Source organism: Gorilla gorilla, chromosome 11 (genome assembly GCF_029281585.2).
Source record: "Gorilla gorilla gorilla isolate KB3781 chromosome 11, NHGRI_mGorGor1-v2.1_pri, whole genome shotgun sequence".
NCBI lineage: Eukaryota > Metazoa > Chordata > Mammalia > Primates > Hominidae > Gorilla > Gorilla gorilla.
In genome coordinates this window covers 84,495,510-84,522,818 of record NC_073235.2, presented here as the reverse complement: position 1 = coordinate 84,522,818, position 27,309 = coordinate 84,495,510, and the positions used below count along the sequence as shown (strand labels likewise).

Here is a 27,309-nt window from a genome sequence, read left to right as displayed (position 1 = left end):
CAAAAATTAGTTAAACATCTCCAAGGACCATAAATACAAGAAAAGCAAAATGCAATAAGCAGGTTGGAAACCATGGGGCCTGAAAGTCTTTAGATCCAAAGTCAACTGAGGCAACTAGAACTTCTAATCTCTCAGCAGAACTGACTTCGTGTGAAAGACAAAGGCCAGACTTGCTGCCTGGAAGTGGAAGCAGGGCTCTCTCATCTGTGTTGAGAAAGGCACTCATCTGTGTATCTAGCGAGACGGGAGAAAGTGGTCATTTTAGAACAAGACACCACAAGCTAGGTAAGTGCCTCTGCTTTACTTCTAGTATCATCATAAAACAGGAGGCCTTGATGTCCCAATTAGGATCTCATTCTAGATGACAAGTATATAGTATTGAATAAAGAAAGACTCAAGAACATTAACAAGGAAGAATGAGCATAAAGGAGAGAAAACTCCCATTCACAAGGAGTTGAAAATTAAAATTACAAAACATAAGAAGAAAACGAAAATTCTTTTCTAGGAATACTGCTTAAAAAGCAAGTGGAAGATGAATTCTTCCAGGTGAAATGAAAACATCAGAGCGATTTGAAAACATCAGAGCAGTTTTAAAATGTCTCTAAAAATGCATATATTTTGGACTTACAAAGAGATGAAGAAGAAAGCATAATTTCTCATGAGAAATCATGAAGCCAGAAGGAAGCAGCACAACAGTCTTCAAGTACTGAACAAAATGAACTATCAACTGTAGAATTTGATATTCAGTAAAATCATCCTTTAGGAATGAAAGAGAAATAAAGTTTTTCTTTATCCACCATTAGACAAAGGAAACCAAGAGAATTTGCCACTAGCAGATATACCCTCACTAGCAGATATACCCTAAATGAATGGCAAAGGAAGTCCTCTATAACCAGAAGAAAAAGGATTGAAAAAAGGAGTCTTAGAACACCAGGAAGAAAAGAAGAACAATGAAAAAAGCAAAAATGTGAGTAAATATCATAGATTTTGCTACCTCTCTTGAATTGTCTACATTATGTTTGCCAAGTAGATAAAAAATTATGGTTCTCAACCTATATAGAGGGAATATTTAAGACAATCATATAAGTAAGAGATGGTAAAGAGACTTAGAGGGAAGTAAAGACACTTAGAGGGAAGTTTCTATACTCTGATAAAAGTTGACACCAGCAAACTGTGATAAGTATGTATGCATAATAGCACAATTGCTAAAAATCCATACAAAGAGATACACTCAGAAATGTTATAGATACATCAAAATGGAATTATAAAAATGTTCAAGTAACCTAGGCAAAGATTAAAAAAAAAGCAGAAACTAAAAACAAAATGACAACTGGAAAACTAAAATGGTAGATGTAAGTCCTAACATAGCAGTAATTATATTAAATATAAATGGCCCAAGTAAACCAATTAAAAAACACACTGGGCCAGGTGTGGTGGCTCGTGCCTGTAATCCCAGCACTTTGGGAGACCAAGGCAGGTGGATCACCTGAGGTCAGGAGTTCGAGACCAGCCTAGCCAACATGGTGAAACCCTGTCTCTACTAAAAATATGAAAATTAGCCAGGTGTGGTGGCACACACCTATAATTCCAGCTACCAAGGAGGCTGAGGCAGGACAGTCACTTGAACCCAGGAGGCAGAGGCTGCAGTGAGCTGAGATCATACCACTGCATTCTAGCCTGGGTGACAGAGCAAAACTGTCTCAAAAAGAAACACACACACACACACACACACTCACACACACACATTGGCACAGTGGATAAAAATCAAAATAATCTAACTATACACAAGGGCATTATGTTGAGTGAAAAAAAAGCCAATTTCAAAAGGTCACATACTGTGTAATTCAATTCATATAACATTCTTGAATGACATTTTGTTATTCAAGATGGAGAAGAGATTAGTAGTTGCCAGGGATCAAGAATAGTGAGAGGAGGAAGGAGTGAGTATAAATATAAAGTAGTAGCAAGAGGGAGATCTTTGTGGTGATGGAATAATTCTATTTGATTGCCATAGTAGGTATACAAATCTACATAAGTGATAAAATGCCATAAAACTATAAGCACACATTGTACTCATGTCAATTTCATGGTTTTGTTATTGTACTGTAAATGTTACCATTACAGAAAACTCAGTGAAAGGAACCGGGAACCTCTCCAGGCTATGTTTAAAACTTTCTGTGAATCTTTTATTTCCAAATTAAAAGTTAAAAGAAACAAATTATGACAACAAAAATTCAAGATTGGAAATAATTTGAGAAAATTAATAAATCAAAAATGTTACTGAGAAATTTACTCAAATCCAATACCAAAATATAAAGATATAAAATACATGAAACAAAGGTAAACAGACATAAGGAAGAGATTAAGAATCTGGCCGGGAGTGGTGGCTCACGCCTGTAATCCCAGCACTAATCCCAGAGGAAAATATAAAATTAGCCGGGCGTGATGGCAGGCACCTGTAGTCCCAGCTACTCAGAAGGCTGAGGCAGGAGAATCACTTGAACCCGGGAGGCGGAGGTTGTGGTGAGCTGAGATCACACCACTGCACTCCAGCCTAGGAAACAGGAGCAAAACTCTGTCTCAAAAAAATAAATAAATAAATAAATAAATAAAAATCTGCAAAATCATATAAAAGAGCAGATTTAGAATGAGAGGATAAAAGAAATGTTAGAAAAGGTTTTATAAGTGAAGAGATACATAAATATTATAAATAAAACAGATGCCAAGAAAGTTAATGAAAATAACTCTACGCCCAGACCACGGAAGTAAAAGTTTATAACATCACATTTAAAGAGAAATCTCGAGGGTAACGAGAGCTAGAAAGGACAATTATTAACTGTGGAAAAATCTCACCTGCAATGACAAATGGCAAAGGCAAAGGCATGGAAGTAAACAAAACTATTTTTCTACCCACTAAGTTGTATTCAAAAAGGACAAAATACAGCCATTTTCAGACAATCGAAAAAGATCAATAGTTACAATGACCTTTATTTTATCAATGAGTAAGATCAACTTATATTTATACATTCCAGAGTGTTTAAAAATAAAAGATCAACTATTCGCTCAAAGTGAATGAAACAAATATTTGTACATTGTATAAACCCTTTAGCTGAAAACATTTTCACCACAACTAGATTATACATCTTCAAACAGAATGGAAGATGGAGGAAACTGCAGACAATTGTTTCCAAAGCTAATTTTGTCCTACTCTAAGAGCAGAATTGGTTTGTTTTTCTTACTAATATCTTTCTTGAACGGATGAAATTATCAACATAAAAGTCCTTTCTTTTAAAAACATACGCTTTTGTTTTGTGTACTAAGCCTGTTTTTCTTGGTTCCAAAAAACTTCAATTTCCTCCTTATTTTGAATTTTTGGTGAGTACCAAGAAACAGAAAATTTCTTTTTAAAAGGGAAACATATTACTACATTTTGTTTAGAATTCAAACATACGATTTTTTTTTCTTGGCTCACTCATTTGGGAGCTATTCTAATGAGCTGACAGGAAGTCAGTCTATTTTAGTCATCTGTCAATAAATTATGATTTTATTTTACTAAAAATATTCGAACATGTTAATAAAAATTGTATGTTTTGTGATTTCGATTAATTTTACAACAAAAGGTTAAAACACAAATACTAACCCTAAGATTAAGTGGATAATATCTTTTTCTTAATTTACAACAGGGCAAGTTGAGCAGCGAAGTGGCAGCCTGCTGTGTTGGGGCGATGGCCTCACTTTTGTCATATTAATGTGAGATACATAAGCAGGTGAGTGTCAGAGGAGAAAGTAGGATTGTGGGCAATCCTAAACCAGTTAGTTAGGTAGAATTCACTGAAATCTAATTAAATTTCACAAAACTACCATCGCTGTGTGGGATGACATGACACACAAAAGAAATAAACTTGATTATTTCACTTATCAAGGCATTCCTTTGGCATTGTCTAAAAATAACTATTAGCTGATAGAGCCAAGAATGTCTGCTCTAACAGGAGAAAGGAAATTGAGATTTCCCAATATTCTTTTCTTGCCATGACAGAGACTAGATTTGTGTTCAATGATACGTGTTTTTCTCACCATTCCATTGACACTTTTTTAATCTGATGATTAACTTTTATTCCATCCCTTAAAACTAATCCTAGGAAAGAGGTTAGAGAAATTTCCTGAATTACCTGGAGCAACAAAGAAAAACTAAAAGCTAAGTTTTTATTTATATTGCTAGCATTTTTGTTAGATACAATGGTATTTGATACCTTTTAACTTCTATCAAATTTATTATTTAAAAATCATCAATCTACAATTGATGCGTAATAATTTTGTCAAAAATATTAAGTATTAATCATTGTATTATCATGATTTTTTTTTTGAGACAGAGTCTCACTGTGTCGCCCAGGCTGGAGTGCAACGGCGCGATCTCAGCGGCTCACTGCAACCTCCGCCTCCTGGTTCAAGCAATTCTCCTGCCTCAGCCTCCTGAGTAGCTGGGATTGCAGATGTGCACCAGTATTATCACAATTTAAAAAAGGGTTTTGTAAAATATTAACTCTCAATCTCCGCTAAACCTAAAACATCTCATATACACTCTAATATCAAAAAACAAATGGTTTAACTGTATTTAAAGAGTGGGAATAAACATAGAGAGGTCATTATGTCAATATCAAGTTCACTCTAATGTGCGAGTAAATTTTATGATTAAGAAGTGTTGTCTAATTGTTTTCTAAGGCAGTGGGACTCACCTAGCACAGCTGTGAAAATTCCACATCTTTTCACACTGAAGTTTAAATTGAAAAATAGAGGCCATGTAAGTTTATGAAGTATGGTGATAAAGTTATTTCATGACCGTTTTTTTAAAATGTCTATCAATGGAAATACTGTAACTGATGTGGTGGTAATATTTAGCTACCAGAAAAAACCATGGCTAAGCCTTATGAATATTATCACTTCTCCCTGTATAGGCCTGCACTGGAAAAGTCATTCATTAAACTACAGTATTACACCTCTCATGGTAACCATTACTGGAGGCTGATTCTTTACCTCTCCACCTCCTTTAATCTGTAAAAAGAGAGTGATGGCTACAATTCCACAGACTTTAAACACTGGTCAGCATTTAAGTTTTTCTTCTATCTTTCAGGAGGCACTAAGAACATATTTTACACAAAAAACACTAATAAGATTGCAGAATAAAAGTCTCAATCATTCATATATTCTTTCCCCACTTCTTTTACTCTTCTGTTGAGTTAGTGCTTAAAACAAATACCGCACCTTTCTCCATCAATTTCCTCCATGAAATTCAAAGTATTCCGGTGAGGATAGGTTATTTTCACATCCAGCCTGTGTATCTCGCTGGATCATGAGAGGCTCAGCTGCTGCTGTCGTTTTGTTTTTGTCTGAAGGCAGGATGTGTTTGATTCTCTTTTTAAAGTTACTCAAGAGAAAATGTTGACTGCTGTAATAAAAATCTGGATGAAATTGTAGTACAATGTGTTCTGAGACTCATACTCTAGGAAATGTATGCAGAGTACACTGAGATTAATAAATGAAGTGGAAAAATCTTCTATATTAAAATGTTTTTCTTTTGAAATTTCCTGTCAGTTTTGCATGTGTTTTATACTGTGCTTTTTGCCAGTATTGGCTTGTGGATGACAGGTGAACAGATATGACTGAGGTAAGATTAGTGTTTAATTTGGCTAGGATCTGGAAGAATCAAATAAATAGGCAAGGCTGTGAAATCAATGGATGACTTATTGCTACAGTGTGACACTATGATCAGAGAACCAGGTAAGGCTGGCATCTGAGCAGGTAGTCCTGACATGCTGTTCAGAATTAACACATGAACAGAATACACAAGCAGAGGCTTGGAGGGTGCAGAGTGGGCAGCAGAGGCAGCACTTTTGTATCCAAAAGACCAAACTGAAATAAAGTCAGCAGATGGAGTGGAGTTCTGAGAGATAATTTAGTCCTAAAGACCAAAATTAGGCTTTTTAAAGAACAGTACAAGATAGCAAGGTGATATAAACAGATGGTGAAGATAAACTTCTATGAAATCAAGCATTAGCATCAGAGACACAGCCACTGACAGCCTGGCTGTGAGAGGAGAATAGTTACTAGAAAACTGAGTAGAAACTATAGGGGATAATCTATATAAAACTAGGAAAGTAAACAAACAAAAAACTTGCCTTGATATTAAATTTTGCAGTTTTGCTTGAAGTAGTATAGATCGGTTTACAACAGGCCAATGATATTGCTTAACAGAACTATAAAAATAGGATAAATTATAAAAGACAGCAAGACCTGATAAAGCAAAGAAAACTACAGAAAGCAGAGACATTCAGAACTAGAGGCTCACTATTCAAATTTGGCCTCTGGCAGAGCCCCACTATAGGAGAACAGAAAATCCACAAGATATTTTGGCAATTGTGTAATACTAGAGTGATAAAATTGAAGACTTCAGGGAATTAAAACATGCAATTTGTCTCTGCCTTAAGACATTTGAGAGTTTCTGAAGCTATACTGGGTAAGTGAATAAATAATATGGAAATCTCTTGAAAACAGAACGTAAATTTAAAAAATACAAAGACCACAGACCATTAGTTGAAAGGCCTAGAAAATATACAAATCAGAGGTAAACTGAATTGTATTAAAACTAAAATTGGGACTTTCCTAGCACAATTTATTATTGGAATACATGATCAGTTTCCTATTCTGCCTCACAGAGGAAAAGGTAAACCCCTGCATGTTTTGGGGCCTGAAAGAATGCTTAGCATATCTCTCAGTTTGATGTTCCACCCCTCTGTGTAATAAGTTGAATAGTATCCCAGTTTGCAGCCAAGGGATTATATTCAGCCAAGGCTGCAAACTGGGACACTATTCAAAACCTTAGTATATTTTCATTAGCTTTTGTTTATAATCTTTTCCTGCACTATTTTGTGGGAAAAAAATAATTGTGTAGAGAAGTAGCAACAGAGAAAAACAATTTATGTTCCTCTTTTTGAGGTGCCTTAGAGAGATTTTTTTTTTTTTTTTTTTTTTGAGATGGAGTCTCATTCTGTTACCCAGACTGGAGTGCAGTGGTGGCACGATCTTGGCTCATGGCAACCTCCACTTCCCAGGCTCAAGTGATTCTCCTGCCTCTGCCTCCTGAGTAGCTGGGACTACAGGCGCCCGCCACCACACCCAGCTCACTTTTGTATTAGTAGAGATGGGGTTTCACCATGTTGGCTAGACTGGTGTCGAACTCATGACCTCAGGTGATCCGCCTGCCTCGGCCTCCTAAAGTTCTGGGATTACAGGTGTGAGCCTCCATGCCTGGCCTGCCTCAGAGATTTAATCATAAGGACATCGGTGCTATCTTTGACAGTCTCCGAAGGAATTTACCATCAGATCTCTGAAAACAACAGTGAAATCTCAATTATCACATTTCAGCAGATTCTCCATTTTTGTATCCAACATGTTTCCCATCCAACTACTCACCAGGCCCAACACTGCTTAGCTTCCAAGATCAAATGAGATGGGGCGCTTTCAGGGTGGTAGGGCGGTAGACTGTATCTAACATGTTTGAAGGTAGAATCTCTTTCTTTACAGTGACCTTTGGATTACAACTATTGACTAGGTCATCTACAGTTGAACAATATAAAGAGGGGACAAAAACAAAAAATTCCATAGAAGGCTTTAGATCTACTAATTCAACACAATCATTGACCCATGAACCTTCAGAATTGAATGGGAATAAATCAAAGAGAAATGAAAGAAATTGTTATGCACAGCTCAATTTCATTTTGCATGTATATTTGCCATTTCCTTGTGTTATTAGCATTCTAGCATAAAATCATTCTGTTCAAAGTGCCAGAGAAATCTATCATGTATTTCTTACCTATAGCAGAGGATTAGAATTATAATTTCTTTTTAGTAAGGCTAAATGTAGTAGGGCTATGAAAATCTCCTAAGCCAGCTGTAGTGAAGCCTGTCTTCCTGACTTATCAAACTCTCCTCCTTTCCAAAATGAGCTGTGTTTATAAGCCCTTTGCTGGGCTCTGTTGAAGGCCTATCATTTGGGGCTTCACGTTAAGCCACTAGGTAGTGGTTTCAGTTGTGTTTTTCTTTGAGTTCTTAGAGTTAGTCAAAACTGGGGCCCAAACTGAAACCACCAGAATAACAAAGTTATATGCACTGGAAAGGGGAATGTGGGGAAAAGAAGAAAATGGTAAGAATAGTTTTATCCTGTTGTGCCAAGATTCACACAGCTGTATTTTTCTTTCAATATTATTTATGGCTTTCCATTTTAAATGATGAAAGTGGGAACATAACCTCATTACTTAATAGATTTTTATCTCTCTGAACCCCCTAAAATGGCTCATTTTAGGGGATGCCAATAAGAACCTGGTATAAGATATTCTCTGTGGAAATAGCGGTGGAAATCACAAAGAAAACACAAGATGGATTATGTTGATTTATTCAAAAAGAACACTCAACTAGTAATTATCTCATGATTCAGGTTGGAAATCTTCCAAACTACCTTTCTGCTTATATTTCATAATTTCTGTTGCCACTTCCAAGCACAGTAAAAGAAGAGCAGAAAAAGCAGATTATTTGAAACCTCAAGAGTCTGCTTTTCATTAGTATTCTCAATTTTTATGAACTTAGTTTCTCTTATGACATATTTTATCCTACCACACAACCATTTTATATGAGAGCCAAACAACTATTGCATCATCTTATCAGTAGTGATTTTTCAATCACTGGTACAATTTTTTCTGCCTTCTTGGAGTTTGAATTCACCAATTTTCTCCAGAAAAATAAGTTGGTTCACTTAATGGATAGGTTTCTTTGGGGATGACATCAGTTTAAACAGCAATATTTATTCCAGTAATTCTAGTTTTTTAAAAAAGTGTATCTTCTTTTGAGTAGAGAACTGATTGTAAACATACTTTTAACATAACTTTTACAGATTAGAAATAATTATTAGATGTTTTAGGCAATGTTGGAAAACTAATGATGTAATTATTCAATGTGCATTTAATCCTTTCCCAATAATATATTTTTATGTCATTTTGATCTATAGATTCCTTTAAATAGGATTTGAATAATTTAGGTATTAGTCATTTTAAAACACTAATATTTCATTTTTCTACATAAGATATCACAAAAGTATTCTCATCGGAGTCCCCAAATAAAGTCTTATGACCAATTTCCTTACAAGTAGAAGTAGGGGAAATAATTGAGGTGAGCATGAGAAAATTATTCAAAGGTTAACAGTTTGAATGATGATGACAGGAAATTTTGAGAGCATTCACTTTAAAGATGGTTCTGAGAGGCACTGGAATTAGAATAGAATTAGCTGCTTACCACTATTTGAAATATTTAGTTCTCTTTTTACTTCACAGAAACGTTTTCTTTTTTTTCCCACATAGGTCGCTAACATTGACAGTGACTTACTAAATCTGCTTTGTAACTTGCATTAGTCAGCCAGAGCACATGTAACAGATTTTCATTTCTAGAGAAGATATTGGAATATAAAGGTAAACTTGTAAAATATTTCTTTATATATTGTACATTTAATTACTTGCCATGATTGTCCAACTTAAAATTATTATCAACGTATTTCTTTCTTTTTTTTTTTTTCTTGAGACAGAGTCTCGCTCTGTTGCCAGGATGGAATGCAGTGGCGCAATCTCGGCTCACTGCAACCTCCACCTCCTGGGTTCAAGTGATTCTCCTGCCTCAGCCTCCCGAGTAGCTGGGATCACAGGTGCATGCCACCACGTCAGGCTACTTTTAGTTTTTTTTTTTTCTTCTTTTTTTGAGTAGAGACGAGGTTTCACCATGTTGGCCAGGAAGGTCTCGATCTCTTGACCTTGTGATCCGCCTGCCTCGGCCTCCCAAAGTGCTGGGATTACAGGCGTGAGCCACTTCGCCTTTGAATTGCTAGTTAATAATTTCTATGACTAATTTGGGGATTATCATTCACGTATAAAAACTGAAGCAAAGCTATGTTTAACATTGGGTTTCACAGAGAGTGGAACACTGGTTACTAGGGACGGGGTAAGGGCAGGGGGAATGGGATGATATAGGTCAAAGTACAGAGTTGCATTATGTAGGTTAAGTAAATCTAGAGAACTAATGTACAACAGGAGGTCTATAGTTAATAATGTATTCACACTGGTACTTTGCTAAGAGAGTAGATTTTAGGTACTCTTACCATGAAATAAAGGAGGAAAGGAAGGAAGAAGGAAGGAAGGAAGGAAGGAAGGAAAGAAATGTAGGAGGGGAGAGAAAGAAAAAAGTAACTATAAGAGATACTTGGTTTGTTAATTTGCTTGATTGTAGTAAACACTTCACTATGCATATGTATATTAAGGTAAGTATATCAAAACATCATGTTGTATATTTTAAATATATATACAGTAAAAGGTAAAATAAAATTAGGTTTCAATGTATTCTTATAAAGCCAAATATGATTGGATATTTGATAATTTTGAAGCTTTTCTACTTTGATCAAATTGCCAAATCACAGAATTGCTCATTTAAGTCATATTCTTATTTTATAGCTATGCTATTTTATATCTTCCATGGAGGAATAATTTATTTTTTCCAAACCCTTTTGCATTTTGAACTGTGTAGATATAACCATTGCAAATTTCAAAATAATTGTATCTGAGTATCACTATTATGAGAAAACCAACCATTATAAAAATCACATAAAATAAAGCAACATTCTCTTTAACTAGAATTCTGTATAACAAGAGGAAAACTTTTATTTTTTAGTTATAGATGGAAAATTTATTCTTAAAATCACAAGATGTTACTGTACACATTAAACACATATGGATGATTATAAACAAAGTGGTAATCTTTTCATGGCTTAATCAACTGAAGGCATCCTATCATCAATGGAAGTTTTATTTTTGTTACTAACAGAAAGAGAGGTCAATGGAAAAATATCCTTAAAATCCTATTTCACTTTCTATAGGTTTTTATCGACTTGAAAAATACAGAAGTTAGTTTTTGTCACTTGATCATCTGAAATAAACATTCACTTTTCATCCTAAATAACATGCCTCAAAAAAAGCAATGTTTTATTTATTGAGTTTTAAAGATTGAAGGATTAAATATCTGTGTAATTGGATTCTGTTTTCAGCTCTTGATATTTTTACCTATCCTGAAAATCTTAACCTTCATGCAGTTTCTCATTTTTCTTGTCTCAAATGTAATTTACTTGAGGGTTGCACAGTGTGTTCTAAACTGCAGTGATTATTTCTAGTAGCTATATGGAAGAACTGTGAAAGGACAGACCTGTGACCAGATACCAGCTCAATATGTTTGGCACCAAGTTCAGATAGGAAAACAGAATATACATATATCTATAGATAGAGAGACAGAAAGATGAAGGAAAAGGAACTTTATCTTTGTATAAGCCTTAAACTAACCATTTTTTTCTCATAATGGTGATAAAAGAGAAAAATAGAATAAAAACACATTTAAATGCAGTTTGTAGATTAACGCCTATGATAATCTGTGTCTTATATGTAAGGTTGTCTGTCACCATGGATCAAAATGTGCCCAATATTTTAACAATAATTTATTGCATATATACTCTGTGCTATGCATCCTTTTAGGAACTGAGGTCCCACCCTCCTAGGGAGTTTAAACTCTATTGAAAAAGACAGATGATTAAAAAGCAACCACAGTACAGTATGATAAATAAGTGCTGCAACAGACGAAGCACCGAGTGTGGGAGAAGCATATATCAAGGGCATCTATCTTATCATTTTTTTCCTTAAAGGAAATAAATCTTTATAAGCTTGCTGCTGAGATGGCCAGCAAAGGTGAGTGGGCAAGGAAGTTGGGTGGGGTAAGACTGGAGATGAGAAAAGATTTTCATCAGATGAAACAGCTTGTGGGAATGTCTCTGAGGTGTGAGAGAGCATGACGTTTTTTTAGAAATTAGAAAAAGCTCAAATATTTGGACTATAGAATGCCAGGGGTGAGTTCAGAGAGAAGGGGTTGAAGATTTAGTAAGACTAGATGATTCAGGGATTTGAAACTCTATGAAGTTTGTAGTTTATTCCAAAAGTGATGGAAAACCAATGAAGGGTTTTAAGCAGAAAGAGGCATGACCAGATTTCTTTCATAGAAAGATCATTCTGACAGTTATGTGGAGAATGAATTGGAGGAGTCCATCCTGGATACAGGTAGCTCAGTTAGGAAGACATTGCAGTTATTCAGGCGATGGATGATGAAGATGGAACCAGGTGAGAGAGATGCTTAAGAGAAAGAATGGACTTGACTTGCACACTGACTCGACATGGGTGAGGGTGGGGGAACAGGTGACAGGAAAAGTGAGTCAAACATTACATGCAGTTTCTGGCTTAGATTTTGAGTTCATGGAATTGTTCATATTGTGGTACTTATTGATTATCCAAGTGGGTAGAATTCAGATATAGTCACTCTCAGTAGTGAAAGCGGAGCTGAAGACACAGATTTAGGAGTCTTCAGCACCTAGGTGGTCAATAAAGGCATGAGAGAGGATGAGAATGCCCAGGAAGACGGTGGAGGACTAGAGAAGCAGAGGGCCAAGGTAGCAACTCTGAGTAATAGCAACAAATAAGGAATAGACTGCAGGGAAGAGGCCTGTAAAAAGACACTAGAGAAGCCAAGGATTCGAGGGGAAACCTCATGGTAACCTATACAACTTACGTCAGCATACTCTTCAGGGTAGGCATGAAGTTATCCTGGATCAGCTACTCCACATTTACATGAGTGGCACATGTGTAAACTGCTTACACATGGCGTGCTGTTTAGGTAGATCATTTGTATCATACCATGTCTGGGCATATATGTGGTAAAAAAAAATAGATACTTTATAGAGCTTTCTCCTATTTTTTTCATGTTCTATGCTCGATTTCAACATAAATAACATTATGGCAGATAAATCAGATATCCTTTTGCTTGTTATTTTGCTTATTAAAGTTTTTAAATAAGTATTTTGAGTTCAGTATATAATAAACATATTTCAGACCTTTTGAGGAGGCTTGGCAGGAAGTTGAGGGTATCACAAGACTCTTTGGAAATCTGTTCTTGTAAAATAAAATTTTGGTGGTTTAAGAAAATAATTCAGAAACAGATGGATCAAATTTACTTCCACACACATGAATTTGAATACGAAGTGGTTGACCAAATGCATTTTGCATTCATCTAAATATAACTCTGTGAGTACTGAACTGGCAAAAATGCTGAGTTGTGTGCTCTTTTGCTTTTCTAATGTTTGGCCATTATGTTTTAATAGTCAATTTTTTAAAAATTTTTCTGGTGGCTCATTGTTTGCAGTTGCTTACATATTTTTTAAGGTTAAGGAGAAAGTTTTTAAACAAATATTGTTGTTCAAGTTTTTTAAGGATTCTTATTGTAGCAGATGTTTCAGATGCCCTGCATCCAGAAAGGCTCACAATCATCTCTAGTTGACCGAACCTATCTCATTTTCTGTTCTTCTCTTAAAGCTAATACCTCCAGCTTCCCTGGTACCTTTTAATGTGACTTGGTTTCAGTACCACGTTTTCCTGTTTGTCTCATGACTTGATGCCACCTCTTAAAAGCTGGTGCACAGAACTGAACACAACATTCCAGACCAAGGTATCAGGCATTACAATTCTGCTATTGTAGCAGAGGACTAATAGGCTCTTGTTTACTTCATTCCACCTCAACCTCATGCCACATGCATCTTTCCTCTTTCTCCCTAGGGCATTCTCTGACCCTAGAAGAATCAAATGCAGGTGAAGTTAATGCTCTTGGGGGACAGTTCACAACCACTAGAGGACAGAAGCCAGTGAGTGAACACTTCAGCCTCCTGTTTTCAGGTGGGCAGCCCCAGCAAGGTAGGCTAGATGCATCTTAGGAGGTCCCAACACAGTCAAGCCTTCATTTCACAGCAATGACCTTGATATTGAGTCTTTTATTTACTCCTTCTCTCACTTATTCTTGCTTTCTGAAATTCCATCCCAGATAAAGTACTTCCATCCAAATCTTTTTCTAGTCTCTGCATTCCAGAGACTTTGTCACTCATTTTTCATATTTATCTGTGACATGAAATAATACATCCTTGAACTTCATTGAACAAAGATCAAGAAGTATTTATTCTTCTTTAATGTTAATTGAAATTTTACCAAATAAGTAGAGTAAAAAAAGGAGTCATACTTTCTATTCTATTCCAGAAAATCTTCTTCAGTGAATACAACTACATAATTCAATTATCACAATTCAACGTAAGATGTGTTAAATACAACATATACTGACAGATAAGTGGAAGAGAAGTAGCTACATACACAGAAAAGGAAAAAGTATGACTGACCCAGATTACCAGAAGTTCAAAAAATAGTTGGAAAAATGGGATACAAACACATGTATGAAATAACCACATATTAGATCAAACGAATGTAGATAAATACATTATAAATTAAACTTTAAGCACTATAAAGCTGCCAAAAGCAGAATAAACAGAGGTTATCAATTTGGAGAAGGAAGCAAACATGATGACATTTTGTTGCTGGGTAAAGCGCAACTATATTAACACATGAAAGAACATACGGACGTATGTTATATGACCCCTTTGGTCTACTATGATAATTTTTTTGTTTTTCTTTTCTTATTTTTAAACTTTTTTGATTGCATTTTCTTAGCTCATACAGTTTATATACCGAAAGTGGCTACATTTGGGACAATTTTTTTTTTTTTTTTGAGACAGAGTCTCTCTGTTGTCATCCTGGACTGGAGTCAATGGCATGACCTCAGTTCACTGCAACCTCCACCTCCCGGGTTCCAGCAATTTTCCTGCCTCAGCCTCCCAAGTAGCTGGGATTACAGGCAGCTGCCGCCACACCTGGCTAATTTTTGTATTTTTAGTAGAGAGAGAGTTTTACCATGTTGGCCAGGCTGGTCTCAAACTCCTGACCTCAGGTGATCCACCCGCCTTGGCCTCCCCAAATGCTGGGATTACAGGCGTGAGCTACTGCGCCAGGCCTGGAACAATTTTTAGTAAGAGAAGTGCTTCATAAGAAGTTCATATCTAATGTTGATGACATATTCCATTTTTTAAAATTGTGAAGAAACTTAGATTAAAACACATCCAATGCAATTCCTATATATCAACATCATTTTTCACAGAATTAGAAAACAACAACCCTAAAATTCATATGGAACCAAAAAGGAGCCTGAAGAGCCAAAGCAATCCTACGCAAAATGAACAAATCTGGACGTATCGCATTACAGGAATTAAAATTATTCTACAAGGCTATAGTTACCAAAACAACATGGTACTGGTATAAAAGTAGACACCTAGACCAATGGAACAGAATAGAGAATCCAGAAATAAAGCCAGTTACTTACAACCAAATAATCTTTGACAAAGCATACAAAAACATAAACTAGGGACAAGACACCCTACTCAATAAATGGTGCTAGGAAACTGGTAAGCCACATGTAGAGAAAACTGGGTCCCTACCTCTCACCATATATAAAAATCAAGTCAAGATGGATCAGAGTCTTAAATCTAAGACCTGAAGCCATACAAATTCTATAAGATAACCTAGGAAAAACTCTGTAAGACATTGGCCTAGGCAAAGAATTCATGACTAAGACCTCAAAAGCAAATGCAACAAAAACAAAAATAAATAAATGGGATTTATTTAAACCAAAAAGCTTGTACATGGCAAAATAACAATCAATTGGAATAAACAGAAAACCCATGAAATCAGAGAAAATATTTGCAAACTATGCATCCAACAAAGGACCAATATCCAGAATCTACAAGGAACTCAAACAAAACTGCAAGAAAAAAAATAGATAATCCCATTAAAAAGTGGGCAAATGACATGAATAGGCAGCTCTCAAAAGAAGATATACCGATGGCCAATAAATGTATGAAGAAAATGCTCAATATCACTAATCATCAGGGAAATGCAAATTAAAACCACAATGAGATACACCTTACTCCTGCAAGAATGACCACTATTAAAAAGTCAAAAAACAATAAATGTTGGTATGGATGTGGTGAGAAGGGAATGCTTAAAAACTGCTGGTGGGGATGTAAACTAGTGCAACCTTTATGGAAAACAGTACGGAGTATTCTCAAAGGACCAAAAGTAGATTTACTATTCGATCTAGCAATCTCACTACTGGGTATCTACCCAAAGGAAAAGAAGTGAATATATCAAAAAGCACCCACATGCATATGTTTATTGTTGCAAAATTCACAATTGCAAAGATATGGTACCAACCTAAGCGCCCATCAACTAATGAGTGGATGAAGAAAATGTGGTATATACACACCATGGAATACTACTCAGCTGTAAAAAGAATGAAATAATGTCTTTTGCAGCAACTTGGATGGAACTAGAGGCCATTATTCTGAATGAAGTAACTCAGGAATGAATAAAACAAATATTGTATGTTCTCATCTATAATTGGAGATAAGCTATGGGTACACAAAGGCATACAGAGTGAAATAATGGACTTTGGAGACTCAGAACTGGGAGAGCGTGAGGGGGGTGAGGGATTAAAAACTACATATTGGGTACAATGTACACTACTCGGATGTCAAATGCACTAAAATCTTAGATTCCACCACTATACAATTCGTCCACGTAACCAAAAACCCCTTGTGCCAGGAGTGGTGGCTCACACCTGCAATCTCAGTACTTTGGGAGGCCAAGGTGGGAGGATCACTTAAGCCTAGGAGTTCAAGACCAGCCTGGGCAAAATAATGAGATCTTAGCTCTACAAATACACAAAAAACTAGCTGGGCATCGTGGCACACGCCTAGAGTCCCAGCTACTTAGGAGGCTGAGGTTAGAGAATTACCTGAGTCGGGGAGGTCAAGGCTGCAGTGAGCTGTGATCATACCACTGCATTCTAGCCTGGGAGACAGAGTGAGATCTGTCTCAAAAAACAAACAACAACAACAACCCAAAACCCACTTATACTCCAAAAGCTACAAAATGAGATATCTCTAACAGGAAGCTGGTTTGAGCAGTACCATTTGCAGATTACCTCTATGACACTTTCAATCAAAATTATATGGAACAATCAAAGATGATAACATAGGAAAGGAATTCAAAATAGGCCAGTAACAAGTTCATATTTCTCATCCTAGTGGAAATGTTCCTTCTGCTTAACAGCAACCATAGAAAAGGAGATCAATACTTATATAAATTGAAAAGTAAATGTTGCAATATTATGGACAAATAGAATATACAAGTTTAGAATTGTGTGGAAGAACATAAAGAACATCTACTCCAAACTCGTACTCAAAGCAAGGATCCTTTCTGTGTGTCTTAACAGACTTTCAATAACAGCTTACACAGTTTAAATAAAAGGGAGTGAATTAAGGACTTTTGAAACAATCTCTTATAAAAAAATGAAATAACAATTAGAAAATTATTTTCTATTCTAAGCTAAAATCTACCTGCCTGGAGCTTCTGCCCACATCCTTGTTACTTATAGCAGTTGATGACTCTTAAAAGCTGATCCTTAGAACTGAGCACTACATTCCTGATGAGGGTGTGTCATAGCTCTCTTAATGTCATGAAGGACTGTATCAGCTGCCAAACACATTAGGCACACACAGCCTATTGCCTTTTTAAATCCATGGATTTGATTCACAAAAACCCTTTTCCTTTCTTCTGTATGCAGTCGACTTTAACTAGTTAAAAACAAGATCTTACATTCTTTTCTGATACAGCTAATCTTGAAGGGTTTCAACCTATCTAAATGGCTTGTCAGGATCTCTTCAGCTTTGATCCTACCATTCAATGCCTACATATATCTTTTCAGTTTGGGGGTATTAACAAGACTTCACTTAAAGTCGTCAATAAAAAATATGAAACAAATATAAGGATGCAAATATTGAGACAGAAGAAGCAAACCACTAAGATAGTTTACTCCAGGTGCCCATGCATCCACTAATCTATAGGGATAGTTAGTTTAAAAATTATGAATAAGGCTGGGTGCAGTGGCTCGTGCCTATAATCTCAGCACTTTGGGAGGCTGAGGCGGGCAGATTGCTTGAGCTCAGAAGTTCAAGACCAGCCTGGCCAACATGGTAAAACCTCATATCTACAAAAACCACAAAACATTAGCTGGTCATGGTGGTGTGTGCCTGTAGTCCCAGCTACTCGGGAGACTGAGGTGGAAGGATGGAATGAGCCCAGGAAGTGGAGGCTGCAGTGAGCCATGATCAGGCCACTGCACCCCAGCCTGTGCAACAGAGTGAGACCTTATCTCAAATATATATATAAAATAAAATACATATAAATATAAATAGAAATTGCCTGAATATATTAATATTATAACCCAATTATTCTCCACAGTAAATATAGAGATATCAGGAGATATTTTCCAAATATCTTACTGATATATATGTGGTTTCAGCATGACTTTGATCAATTAATAGAATAATCTAATAAAAGTGTAGAAATAAAGTTGTGAGGAAGTGATTTGCTTTTAATGAGCCTACTCTTGTTTCTAGGAAATGACATTTTAGGTTACTGAGATGTCTGTAATAGATTTTGCTTCAAATTCAGGTGAAATTAACAGTTCATAGTTTCTAAACTCTGATGTTTTCTTGTTCATAAACATCATGATTACTTGCAGCTCATTTATTTCACCTGTATCTTTATAGGTTGCCATCAATAGCTTGTTGATTATAATTGCTATTCTTTAATTGCTTGGTGTTACACTTTTTTTTTTTTTTTGAGATGGAGTCTTGCTCTGTCACCAGGCTGGAGTGCAGTGGGGTGATCTCGGCTCACTGCAACTTCTGCCTCCCAGGTTCAAGCGATTCTCCTGCCTCAGCCTCCCAAGTAGCTGGAACTACAGGTGCCCACCACCACACCCAGCTAATTTTTGTATTTTTAGTAGAGACGGGGTTTCACCATGTTGGCCAGGATGGCCTCAATCTCTTGACCTCATGATCCTCTGGCCTTGGCCTCCCAAAGTGCTTCCTGAGCCTAGAAAGCTGAATAACAAGCTCTCCTATTTTATTACTGAACTTAGATTCAAGTCTTCTTTAACAGTATTTATATTTCATCCTCACTTGGAGGAGAATTTTTCTTGTAGAAAACTGTGAAAGAAATATGAGTCAACGACCTCTGCCTTTTTTGTTTGTTTTTGTTTTTAATCTAATATTCTGGCATTGTAACAAAGCAACTGGGAATGCCCTTCTTCTTTTTGCTCCTAGAGAATCTAAAAGCTATTTTATGTATATGTTTAATGGTATGTTATTTTCAAGCCTCAATCTGTTCTAGTATTTAGCCTCTCTAATACAATTCCTACAAATCCACTCTCTCTTTGAAATTCACATGTTGTTATGTGTTCCTTTTTTTACCTTTGTGTTGTTTCTAAAAACTGAACATCTAAGGTCTTATCTTTATTGAAACATGCTAATATAACAGAAGGGTAGGATAAAAATCCAGGCTTCTAGTGAGTTCACCTTGAAAATGCAACTTACAACTTACAAATGTGTCATTTAATAGTATATGTATTATACATACACATACACACACATATTACGGTGGTGCAAAAGTAATTGTGGTATTTGCCATTACGTTTTATATATATATATATATACACACACACACACACAGAGAGAGAGAGAGACAGAGAGAATGTATATATCAGGTTAAGTTATAATAATAACAGTTTCTATTCTCAATAAATTTAGAATTATGAAATGTTGATAGTAGAATGCAGAGATACCTTAGAGATCACCTAGATAAATGTTTTAGTTATTTTAACTATCTAAATACTAAAAATTATGTTTATGCAGAAAAGCAGAATTAAGTATTAGTATACCTGTGTAGTAATTTCATGTTTAAAAATGTTTGTGCATTTTAGTTATATATATGAAATAAGCAGCAAATAATAACAGTAATAAACCAGTAACTACTATTTAATAAGTACTTAGTTTGTATCAGGACTGTGCTAAGCATTTTAACATGTTATATTCTATTTAATCTCAACAAAACTATTGAGTGGTTATTATCAGCCTCCATTTACAGGCAATAAAAGAAGCAAGTCACATAATTAATGGATAAATCAGGATTTGAAACCAGTTCAAAGCAGACCAATTGAGTCCTCAAGAGGAGAAACTATCTAAATAGAGTTACAGAGATTGTAAGAAGGAAAAGGGCTTTTTGTGTTACCAAATAAATTGAAATCAAATTCAGGTTGAATTTGTAGTTTCAGCCTTCTAACTCACTTTGTTGAAAGGACTTGTTTTGGAGAGCCCGTTTTCTCTTCTGCTGCTCAGTCACAATCCCTGTATGTGGAAAAGCAAATGTGTGTGTGTGTGTGTGTGTGTGTGTATAAACACACAATGAAATGAGGGAGTATAGCATGCATAGCATGAGTCTTTATAGTATAATCATTCTAGGATTAGTCATAAACAATTAAGCTTTTTCCCCTTGGGATATTTAGAATGGCAGCAAGAATACTGTATTAGTCTGTTCTCACACTGCTATAAAGCACTACCTGATACTGGGTAATTTATAAAGAAGAGAGGTTTAATTGACTCACAGTTCCATAGGCTGCACAGGAGGCATGGCTGAGGAGGCCTCGGGAGACTTACAATCACAGCAGAAGGCAAAGGGGTAGCAAGTGAATCTTCACTTGGCCAGCATGAGAGAGAGAGAGTGAAGGGGGAAGTGCTACACACTTTCAAACAACCAGGTCTCATGAGAACTTTGTCATGAGACAGCACTTGAGGGATGGTGCTAAAACATTAGAAACCACCCCCATGATTCAATCACCTCCCACCAGGCCTCACCTCAAACACTCTGGATCACAACTTAACATGAGATTTGGGTGAGGACACAGAGACAAACTATATCAAATGCCAAGAAGTAAATTCTATGAAGAAACAAATTATGCATAATTCCTCATGGCAATTTCTTTTAAGTAAGGCACTTACATGATTTGTTAGAGGCTTACAGTTGAAAAATTGAGAATTAAATAGTTACCAAAAGCTGATGAAATATTGTGAAAAAATATTTTACTTAGGCATTTGAATGTTTGAATGTAAAACCAGCTTTGTGTAATAACAACCATTTTTGCCATTCATTCATGCTATAAACTTTCACTGTGAATTTGGCACTCTATTCAATGATGGGGATGGGAGGAAGCAAGGTGATGTGGCGATGAAGAGCCCAGATTCACAGTCAAGACTACAGAACTATTTAACAGATGTGCACATGGGCATACAGTCACTTCCCATTCCCTCACAAAGCATTTATTGAGCAACAAGGAGGTGCCAGGCACTGGGCTAGGTATTGGGAATAAAAAGTGCAATCAGATAGAGTCCTTTCTTTCAAAAAGAGACAGACCCAAAATAATCACAATGTAGTGCATTAAAGGTGTGTAAGGAGCCACAGGAGTACAGTTCAATCCATAAAACATTCATTGTATTCCTAATATGTGCCTAGGACCATGATAACTGATGTGAACATTTGCTGATTTTGGTGGCCTACCCTCCTATTTTCTTTCCAACAGCAACCTAATAACTTCTGAGGAGTTACATTTTTCCTCTTTGGATAAGTTTGATGAGACTGCCTTTTAGACACCTGGATCTATTTGTGGGCTGCCCACTTATTGACATTCACACATTTCTGACTTAACATCCTTCCAATTTAAGCCTTCTACTCAAATTGACCAGAATTAATTCGAATTCGAATAGGTATGAGTAATTAAAACATCAGTCAAACCAGTCCTGCCCTTAAAAGTTTATAGTCTATTTGTGGAGAAACAGTTTTAATATAAAAACATCAATGTGTCATGTCATGCTGCTTTTTCTGCCACCTCTCTGATCTCCAGTCTCAATGACCTTCTTTTTGTTCCTCAAACATGTTATTCTTCTTCCCACCTCAGGGCTTTTGTACATATTTTTCCTTCTAATTAAAAAATATACACTCTATCTCTTCTGTATTTTGCACTGAAAATATTAATTCCATGACTAAGCCCTCTTGGACCACCTAGACTAAGCTACATCTGTCTTGTTATATACTCTGATGCCACCTTTTAATCCAACTTGATAACATTTATCACGATTATCATAAATTAAACATTTGTGTAGTGATTTATTTAACTTTGTCTTCCTGTCCTAAATAGCACAATGTATAAGAAAATGATTTTGCCTCTATTCTGAATAGGGCAGTTTCTTAGACATAGTAGGCCCTAAAAAATATTTCATTGATTGAATAAACTAATAAATAAACGTATTATGGTGTGCTCATAATGGGGTCAAAAAACACTACACATTCTAGAACATTCTAGAAGACACATATTATAGCCTGGAGTTAAAAAGGCTTCTTGATTCTAAACCTGAATCTTGACAAAGGAGGAATTAGCCACTGAAAGATCAGAAGAGTTTTGCAGGAACAGAGAATATCATGAACACAATGACACATTTCTAAAACTTTTCTGCATCCTGGTACCTAGAAGCAGTTCAAAGCGATTTAGAGTAAGGATGAGATTGAAAAGGTAAATAGGAAACATTGTAGTGGACCTTTAATATCACACAAATGAGCTTGGAACTTTTTCTGCACTTCTTAGAAAATTTTTGAAGGGCTTCATAAATAGAGGAATAGTGTGGTCATATGTGTATTTTAAGAATATGACTGTTGGAAAAGAGAAGGGTAACAGCAAAGTTGGCACAAAGAGTGAGACAAGGTTATCGTAAAAGAATGAAGATGATAAGGACCTGAGTTAAGCAGTGGTCATAAGGGAGATGTGGGCCACATTTGAGAAATATTTTAAGAGACAAAATGGGTAAAAATTGAAGATTAGTTGGTTGTTAAAGAATACATAACAGGGAGCAAGTTTGGAAAGTTAAAAGAAGTGATAAATTCACTTTTAGACATGTTAAGTTGATATGCCTCTGGGACACCCAGAGTTAAACATCCAGATGATTTTTAAACATGGACGTCTAAAGATCAGGCAATATTTTTGGCTCAAGACACTGATTTGAAAGTTATCAGTATATGACTGACAGTTTTAGACTATGAGAGTAAATAAAGTTAAGAGAGTAAGTATAGGTGTCATGAGGAGAATAGGTACTACAAGCTCTAGAAAGATCAGTCTTTGTGTGGTAGGAAACTTAGGAGCAGAGCAAGATGTGGCAAGGAAAGGAGGACATCACAAAAATCAGGGAAGAAAAGAATTGCAAGAAAGTTAACATAGCTAACAATGTTAAGTAGTAGAGAGGGATCAAGGACTTGAAAAATGATTACTGGATTTGGCAATTATTGGATAATTATTAATAATAACTTTTAACAACGCAATTGGAGTGGAGTGAATTTGGGGGTAAAGTCAGACTGCAACAGGCTAAAAAGAAATAACAAATAAAGAATTTGCAACAACTCTCTCAAGAAGTTTGTCTCTGAAGGGCAGAAGATGAGGTAATGCCTAGAGAGCTAAAGAGAAGTTTTGTTTTTAAAATAAGAGGCTTGAATATATTGAAACTTAAGGAGAAAGCATTAATATTTATCGAGCACTTAGTATGTTGGGCATTATTCATCCCATCATGCTATTCTAATCCTCATAATAGGTAGTGGAATTATTAACATTTTTATAGATGAGAAAATTGAAGCTCTGGCATTGTATAATCCAGGGCAGCTCACACAGCTTGTAAGTAGTGGAACTAGAACCTGAACCCAAGCAGTCTAACTTTGAGCCCACCCTGCTAACTATACTGCCTTTCAGCACGAATGGAGACACTGAACATAATGGAAATAAATTCATCAAAAATAAGTATGTGGTGGGGCCCACTATGTATCAGAAACTGCTCTAGGCTCCTGGAATATACCAGTGAACAAAAATCTGACAAAGATCTTTTCCCCTTAGTAATGGAGACATAAACAATAAACACAATAAATAAGTTAATTATATGGTATGTTGGATGGTAATAAGTATTATGGAAAAACGAATCAGTAGAGCAGAGTAATGGGTTTGCAAATTAAATATGGTAGACAGGGTAGGTCTCATTGAGAGACCGACATTAAAGCAAGGTTTGAAAGAGGTGAAACAGTTAACCATGTCTAGAAACAAATGCAATAGTTGATGTTCAGTTCTGATGAAACCAATACGTTAACTCTTCTTTAGATTGGATTAGCTCAGTTGAAAGGGATGGCCCCCTTGAGTTTTGGCTGAACTATGAACATTTCAGAAGGCCAGTTCCCATGTTTATCTGCTATGATTTGTTGGTGTATTACATCACTGTAACCACAAATTTAAATGTTTAAGAAAGAACAAGTTACCTTCTACCGATGCAAAAATAAATACTAAACTTTAAACTGATACCCACAGGACTTCCCCAGGAAGGGGCACCAAAATTTCTAACTCTCTCCAACAATCTCCCGAGTCTAAGATTGGGCTATGATCTGGAATGTGGAAAAAATAAGATATGGTACAATTTCTTTATGATACATACATGCTTCCTAAGTGAATATCAATCTTTTTTTCTTTTAACAAAATCTTCTAGATAGGTTTGGTTAAGTACTAGAATTACTCATAGTAGAATATATAAACCATAAATTATAGAATTTATAAATTTTGAAGTTTCTATTAAAACATTTCAGCAGCTGTTGATCATGGGAAAACAATGTGTGTGGTCAAAGAGCTGTATCAGTGTTTATATTGCAATGGGACTAAAATGGTATTTGATAAGAAAATAAGAAGTGAGGCTATTGTAATACAAATTATGCCTAAGTAATTACAGCAAGGCTTTTGATTTCTCCTTTAACATATTGTTGAATTCTTTTAAAAAGTGTGTTTGAAGAAATGATGACATCATAAGTCATAAATACAAATTCTCCAGGCTATAACTAAGCTAAGTAAATGATTTAAATTTTTTTACTTTATTTTTGCCTCCAAACATTTTTATCCGAATGTTTGGCAACTTAACGACTTTTTTCTTCACATAAAAATAATGTCCACTTCTTAAAATTCAAGCAAAACAGTCCACTATAGTGAAGAAAGCCACTCAATATTACTATCCAAATATAATCATCATTATCAGGTGAATCTTATGCCAGATAATTCTTGTTACATAAACACATATAGAAGAATATATTAATTTTTTAATTTAATGGATTTCTACTATCCACAATATTGCTAGTATGTTTGTTTGTTTGTTTTTTGAGGCAGATTCTTGCTTTGTTGCCCAGGCTGGAGTGCAGTGGCGTGATCTCGGCTCACTGCAACCTCTGCCTCCTGGGTTCAAGCAATTATCCTGCCTCAACCTCCCGAGTAGCTGGGACTACAGACTCATGCTGCCATGCCTGGCTAATTTTTTGTATTTTAGTAGAAACAAGGTTTCACCGTGTTGCAGGCTGGTCTCGAACTCCTGAGCTCAGGAAATCTGCCCACCTCGGCCTCCCAAGATATTGCTAGTTTTTAAAGGTTCTATAATACTTCTTCAACTTAATGAACAAAAAGATAGTGATGTAAATTTCTAGAAGTTAGTAAATTTCAAATAAATATTTCTTCACCGAGAGGTAACAGCTCTTTAAAGATAATTTTACATTGTGAAAAAATAGAGAATATTATTTTAACAATATTTCAAGTATACGGGTTATCAATTGACTGCGCTCTGAAATATTTTAAAAATTAGTACTTTAATTTGTCCTCAAACTGTTTTTGTAACCCTTAAATTTTTTGGTTCTAATTCTTATATTTTAGGATATAAAGTTTACATTCTCTTCCAAAACATAGTTATTTAACCTTAATTCTAAGGATAGATATATACTCACAAATACTGTTTGTATCACAGCTTCTTCATCCTGAGTCCTTTTTAACTTGCTCAGATTTAGCTGAATTTCATCATTAATTATTTTTTAGAAAGCCTCATAGAAAACTGTTTTTTAATTCTTACATGCTTGAGAATATCTGTACCTTGAAATACAAAAATAATTTGTCTGGTTTAAATATATGTTGGGTCACACTTTCCTTTAAAATCATGTGGATATTGCTCCTACCATATTTTGTAATTTAGCGCTATTATGAGAAGGAGAAATTTGCTTTTTATGCCTGTACATCTGAATAATTATTATTAAATTTCAGGGAGGGAACGGTGACTCATACCTGTAACCCCAGCACTCTGAGAGGCCAAGGTGGGAGGATTGCTTGAGCACAGGAGTTCAAGATCAGCCTGGCAAAACAGTGAGACCTGGTTTCTACAAAAAAAAATTAAAAACAATAAATTAAAAATTAGCCAGGCATGATGGTGCATGCCTGTAGTCCCAGCTACGTGAGAAGCTGAGGTGAGAAGATTGCTTTAGCCCAGGAGACCAAGGCTGCAGTGAGTTATGGTTGTGCCACTGCACTCCAGCCTGAGGAACCAGAGGAAAATTCTGTCTCAAAAAAAAAATCAATAATTTAATAATAATATTTTATCTTAAGCACACTAGGCAAGTTGTTGTTGGATCATCAATGTCCTTTCAACTCCAGTATTATAGTTTAAAATTTGATACTATATAATTTGTTTTTTGTTGTTTTCTTTTATTGGGGGGTTGGGGGCAGTGGTCAAGGGTGACACCAATTGTCCTTACGTTGGATTGTCTTTGCCCTCACTCTTTTTTTCAAGTTGTTTCCATGTCTTTTCCCTACACATGAACTCAAGCTTTTCATCCAGATCAGTAATTTCACTTTTAGCTTGCCTATTATATTTTCCTTTTTATTTGTAATTTATTCATCAATTCAGTAGTGGTACCATTTTGGTATATTCTCTCCATTTTATTTCACTGTTTCTTCTTATCATCTGAAGTTTTAGCTGTGGGATCATGAGAGTCATGTTGTTACTCAGTATTTCTGCATCACTGAGCACTGACAAGTAAATTTTTTTCTGTTTCTTGCACGATAATTTTTCCATATTGCCTACTTAATCTGCCTGTAGCAAGCTACATTGTGGTTTTTTACATTTGTCTCTATGTGTTATATTTACAAAGTTGCTATTCCATTTCTTTATGTTTTGATATGATAAACTATAGATCATTCTTGCTATTATTTCCACATTAATTTATTATCTTCTTGCCACAAGTTACAAGTGAGAATTGGGTATTTCTACATCCACTTTTGCATAACCTAAGCATATGTCTAAGGATGAGTGGGGAAGGAGGGCATCACTGGTCTTGGCTCTGATATTTCTTCAATATATTGTTAAATTTCTTGCATTAGGATTCACTCCACCTGTTAGCAACATTCATTATTTATAAGGGAGATACACTTATTCTTCTCATTAATTATGGAAGCCTGGCCACGATGATTTCTAATGGT

At 35.6% G+C, this 27,309-nt stretch overlaps 1 protein-coding gene and 1 long non-coding RNA gene across 2 annotated transcripts in view; one reads left to right on the top strand and one right to left on the bottom strand.

Moving 5' to 3' along the window:
* PPP1R1C (protein phosphatase 1 regulatory inhibitor subunit 1C) overlaps positions 1–27,309 on the bottom strand; it is a 131,065-nt gene that overhangs the window by 66,638 nt on the left and 37,118 nt on the right. The window lies entirely within an intron of this gene.
* LOC129532128 (uncharacterized) lies at positions 592–5,482 on the top strand. Its single transcript, XR_008677756.1, has 3 exons — positions 592–967; positions 3,684–3,767; positions 4,371–5,482. It is a non-coding gene; the product is annotated as an uncharacterized lncRNA (long non-coding RNA).